The sequence below is a fragment of the Macaca mulatta genome, chromosome 4 (genome assembly GCF_049350105.2).
Source record: "Macaca mulatta isolate MMU2019108-1 chromosome 4, T2T-MMU8v2.0, whole genome shotgun sequence".
Taxonomy (NCBI): Eukaryota; Metazoa; Chordata; class Mammalia; order Primates; family Cercopithecidae; genus Macaca; species Macaca mulatta.
The window spans coordinates 167,157,607-167,163,606 of record NC_133409.1 but is presented as its reverse complement, the minus strand read 5'-3'; positions in this window follow the sequence as shown (position 1 = coordinate 167,163,606).

Below are 6,000 nucleotides of genomic sequence, written 5' to 3'. Positions count from 1 at the left end.
ATATTAAAAGCAACCACCACCCCAACCATAGCAGCTGACTTACTGACAGCTTTCTATGTTCCAGGCACTGTTTTAAGTACATTACAAGTAGGATGATCCGTGGAAACAGACACCAAAAGAATAAAAAATCATGCATTTGCTTTGCACATATTGAATTTTATGTGCTTGCTGGGAGGATGCTATCCTTGGAATGTTTTTCCCCTCCAAACCTCATGTTGAAATTTGATCCCCATTGTTGGAGGTGGGGCCTAATAGGAGGTGTTTGGGTCACAGGTTGGATCCCTAATGAATGACTTGGTGCTGTTCTCAAGGTAGTGAGTTCTTGCTCTATTAGTTCCCTCGGCAGCTGGTTATTAAAAAGAAGAAGGAGAAGGAGAAGGAGGAGAAGAAGAAGAAGAAGAAGAAAAAAGCCTGCCCCAGCTCCTGGCTCTCCCTTGCTTCCTCTATCGCCATACGATCTTTGCACAAGCCAGCTCTGGCTCCTGTTCATCTTCCACCATGAATGAAAGAGGCCTGGGGCCTTCACCAGGAGCAGATGCTGGCACCTGTTTCTTGCACAGCCTGCAGAGCTGTAAACGAAGTCAATCTCTTTTTCACAAATTCCCCAGTCTCAGGTATTCCTTTATAGCAATATAAAACTGATTAAGACAGAGGTACTCGGGGTGGCACATTTTTGGACAGTTTCTCCTAGGAAAAACCTTGCTCCCTACAACTAACTTCAGTTTTCTCCATCATCCTTCCCATGGCTTCCAAGACGTTCCAGGATCTAGCTCCTTTTCTGTAGTATTCCGAATAAGCCAAATAACTATAATTAATAATAAGACAACACTAATGGGGCATGCCTATATGCTAGGCTTTGTTGTAAGCAGTTTCAAGGCATTCTCTCATTTAATCCTCACAATAGCACCATGAGGTGGGTAGAGTTATTGTCTCTGTTTTCAGATCAGGAAACTGAGGCCCAAAGAGGTTAAGCAATGTGCCTGAGGTCACACAGCTATTAAGTGGTGTGCTAGGACTCTAGCTCACATGGTCTGGCTCTAGTGTCTGTGGTCTTAATTACCACACTGTCTTTCATGGCTGGTAGACTGTGGCGTCCCTTTCTACCAAGATTGGACCTAACTTGAGAAACATGGGGTCATTGAACCCAGTTGACACCTCTTTGCTCTAGATGAAACAATGAAGGCTCAAAGAGGTCAAGTGACCTTCTGGAGGAAGTCCCTTCTCAATCTTCAATGTCCAAGTTCATTGCTATTTTTACTATGCCATGATGTCCTCCTGATGTGGTTTGGATTTGTGTCACTGCCCAAATCTCATGTTGAATTAGAGGAGGAGCCTACTAGGAGGTGATTGGATCATAAGGATGGATTTCTCCCTTTCTGTTCTACTGGTAGTGAGTGAATTCTCGTGAAATATGATGGTTTAAAAGTGTGTGGCACTTCCCCCTCTGCTCTCTCTGTCTCCTGCCACCATGTGAAAAAGGTACTTGCTTCCTCTTCACCTTCTGCCGTGATTGTAAGTTACCTGAGGCCTTCCAGTCATGCTTCCTGTTAAGCCTGTGGAACTTTGAGTCAGTTAAGCCTTTTTTCTTCATAAATTACCAAGTCGTAGGTAGTTGCTTATAGCAGTGTGAGAACAGGCTAATACACTTGCCAAGTTTTAGCATCCCAAACTGAGATACCAAAGCATAAGAGGCAAGTGTCAACTATTTTTTTAAATTAAGCGCTTGGGAGTTGGATAGCCACCCCGCCCCTGCCAATTAAAATTCATTTTTCACTTTCCTCCATAGAAATGCTTATTTTTTGTAATTAATCAGAGAGGAGGAAACCACCAGGAGCCTTCATTTGCTTGGCCTTTCTGATTGGCCAGCTGTTCTTTGGACATTTGTGTGTTAAACTCCTGGGGGCAGAGTCTGCGTTTGCAAGCTCTGCTGTCTAGGTGCTGACTGCCTGCACTTTTGCTGCCCCATGTTCCTGTTGGCTTGAGTTTCCAGAGGGGTGCTGATTTGGCGTATGTCCAGCCTATTCTGGACAATAGGATGCAACACACTATTACACATATTGTGCACACACCAATTAGGCAAATAGTCTACTTCTGCAGGAATGAGACATTTCCTACATTGAGGAAAAGTTGTCCTGGCTGAGGCCTCCTGGTTTGCTCCAATGGGAATCAAATTATTGGTTTGCAAGAGAACATTTCTGCAATTATCCCTGAAAGAGCACCATCTACCATCTTGTGGGATATATATATATATATATATATATATACACACACACACACACACACATTTTTGTTTTTGCCCATTTGACTGTCTCTGTAGTTTTATTTGTTTTTAGTTTAGATTTTTTTTAAAACACAGCTTATTACCACTTTTTAAATCTGCATGAAAGTGGAAAATGGTTTTTCCTTATAAAAGACTGTGAGTATCACCCAGGGTGACCTCTACTCTGCCTTCAAACAGGACTGAGATTACTGGCCACACCCACTGCTGACCACTTTTGAAGTGCTTAGCGAGTTACGCATGTGAACCTGTTAGCGCCACATTCCATGAGGGCCAAACATTTTCAAATGGTCGTAATGTGGTTGCTAAAGACACAGCCTCTGTGACACTTGAAATGTCACAATTGTTTAAATAGTCCTAAGAAAATGACCCTGAAATCACATGCACCTGGGAAAAGTCCATTTCCCCTCCTCTTGAAAGCACTGCTGTGCGCGCGCACGCGCGCGCACACACACACACACACACACACACCCCTCCAACATATACAGATGTTATGAGAATTCCAGAAAGTACCAAAACACTGCACTGCACACCACTTCAATTAATTTAAAAACCACTAGTTCTCAACCTCGGCTTCACATTACAATCCTCTGGGGAGCAGGGGTGCCTTTTGAATATTCTGATGTCCAGGACTGACCGCCAGGGGTTCTGATTTAATTGTTTCGGATAGGGCATGGTGACCAACTGTCCCTAGATGCCTGGGACTGAGAAGTTTCCAGGATGCAGGACTTTCGGTGCTAAAACACAGAAGATCCCGGGAATCTGGGACTAGCTAGTCATCCTGGTCGAGACAGGCTGTTTTTGTAAATGACCCTGGTGATTCTATTCTGCAGTAAGCGTTGAGAACCACTGGGCTAAACTTGCTCAACTTTAACCCACATACTGAGGACAAGTAACTTAAGACTTGAGAAAATATTGTTCTTTTGTAGAGCATTTCTTTTTTCATAATGATAATAATAAAGAGACCCTCCGTAAATGAATCCTGGCCCACTGGTGCCTTGCCTTCCCTTCAAGGGCCCCAAAAGAGTCACTGTTCCTGGGAGCAGCTTACTATTTCCTCCCCTCACTGGGCGGAAATCCACACAATGAGCCCCTCTGTTGAAGTGAGGAGGGACTACGGAGTTGATTATTTTATAATTAAAGAAGACTCTGGGGGGGATGTTTTGCTCGGGAGCCCAGCATTCCAAACTGGGTCACTGTGAGCTGGAGTTGTCATCAGCCCTAACCAGCAGGAAATACCAAGCAGAGCAGATATTCTTTCTTTACTTTCCAGTTGACTTTTAAATGACTTGTTTACATCCAACGAGGTTTGTAATAATGCCTTGTTTATATCCATCCATCTTCCTCCTGAATTGCCAAACTGGGAATGGGAGAAGAGCATGTATACCTGGGAAACTTCTAGACATGCTGTGGCTCTCAACCCTGGTGTCATATTAAATCACCTGGGAAGCTTTTAAGAATCCAGATGCCCAGGCCCATCCCCCATTCAATTAGGTCAGAATCTCTAGGGGTGCGATCCAGGAAATGCTTTCTGAAATCTCCCCCAGGGGATTATATTATATAGCCAGGGCTGAGAATCGCTGCTTTAGAGTACTGGTTCTCAAAGTGTGGACTCGGAACTAGCTGCATCAGCATCACCTGGCAACTTGTTAGAAATGCACATTCTCAAGCCCCATCCTGGACCTACTGAATCAGAGACCAGGAGGATGGGCCTCTGCAATCGATTTTAACAAGCCTTAGGTAATTCTCATGCGAGATAAAGTTGAGAACCAGTCTGGATGACAAGGCTGCAATGTTATTTTTTTGATCTGCTGGGATACTTCCACTGTGGGCTGTTGCCTCTAATTTTCTTGTCTGCAGCAAAATCCAAATTTCTCTTTTTGATGACTGTCAGAAATAACATGGTTATTCCTGGCTCACCTGGGATGAGAAAACACAGACGACACACCTGGGTCTCTATGCTTATTTCTAGTCTGGGAACCAACAAAGCAATCTTAGGAATAATCATATGAAGCGGTGGAGGCAAATTATTTGGTTTCCTCTAATTAAGTCATCTGCTTTAGCATTGTCTTATAGGGTGCAACTTTCTAGTCTTCTGCTGTCTCTTGATCCATCAAGCTAAGAGCTGCCAGGAAAAAAACAAAATGTGGCCCAAACAGATTTAATTAGAAAGATACTGAGTTAAAGTTCCCTAGGGAAATCTATGATATCATAGGTTGGGGTGTTTATTGTGTAGAATTGGGGGTAGAGAGCCTAAATTTACTCTAATTAAGCAGGGTTTGTGTAAACACTGGAGGATGAGGAAGCCAGGCAGAGAGAAGAGGGTGATCAGCAGCAATCTGAGCCAAGAGAAGTGAAAGCAAAGATGACGTGTTCTCCCATCTGCAGAGTTACTTGAATTTGAGGATCTAAAATCTTTTGACCCAAGAGTTACTGAGAGGCACAAATGGGTATTTTTGTATTAGGGAAGCTTGAAGATTGTCGTCTCCTGTCCTTTCCTTCAATATACAGGACCAAATCACAGGAAAAGGCAGCTGACTTTGTACGTCTTTATAAGTCTCTTGCAATTTGGGAATCCAAAATGTTATTTTTTATTTTTAAATATTTTTTTGAGGCAGAGTCTTGCTCTGTTGCCCAGGTTGGAGTGCAGTGGCGTGATCTTGGCTTACTGCAGCATCCATCTCCTGGGTTTAAGTGATTCTCATGCTTCAGCCTGCTGAGTAGCTGAGACTACAGGTGCATACCACCACACCCAGCTAATTTGTGTGTGTGTGTGTGTGTGTGTTTTGTTGTTGTTGTTGTTGTTTGTAGAGACAGGTTGTCACCATGTTGCCCAGACCGGTCTTGAACTACTGGCCTCAAGTGCTCTGCCTGCCTCAGTCTCCCAAAGTGCTGGGATTACAGGCATGAACCACCATGCCCAGGCCCCAAAATGTCATTTTTTAAAGTAAAAATCAAATATTAGGTGGTGAACTAACATGTATTCAGTTACACATATATTTTAATCCTTATGACAACACTATGAGGTAAGTATCATTGGCTTGATTTTACAAATTAGAACACCGAGGATCAGGGACACTGAGCAAATAACTTATCTGTTAAATGACAGAGGTACGATTCTAATCCAGGTTTGTCTAAACCTGAGGCCTTTGTTTGCTTCCTTGGTCCAAAAAATATTAACTGGAGCTTAGCATTGTGTAGCCAGCTGGCAGTTCTATATCCAACCACGACACAAATAGATTAGTCCAGACTTCACCCATATAAGGAGACATTGTTGGGGGCAATTCTTTATGGTGCTTCTACATATCTTGTGATAGATTCTATCCCGGACTATCTTTCCAAGGATGTTTATAGAGCAAAGAGCAGTAGAAGATAGAAGTCTCTCTCGGGAAGAGGCCAGATTGGTTTTCTGACTACAATAAAAAAGATAACATATCTCTCTGGGACAAAGGTTGGGTAAGCTTACTAAGGCCTCCCCTTTACAAGTTTGGGCACTTCTGCTTCCGTTTTCTCAGACCCACTGTGTGTACAACACCCATCCACCTGGGCCTGCCTCCACATTGCCCCCACAGGACTTAAGGAGCAAGGGAAACCAGTGTGGCCATGAGTAATAAAGTCCTTTATCTCTAACCTACGAGTCTCGTGTCTTCTGCCAATATCAGTGAAACTGTGGCAGGCTCACTTGTTAGCCTGCAAACAGGGTAAAATCTCAGACCCTTCAC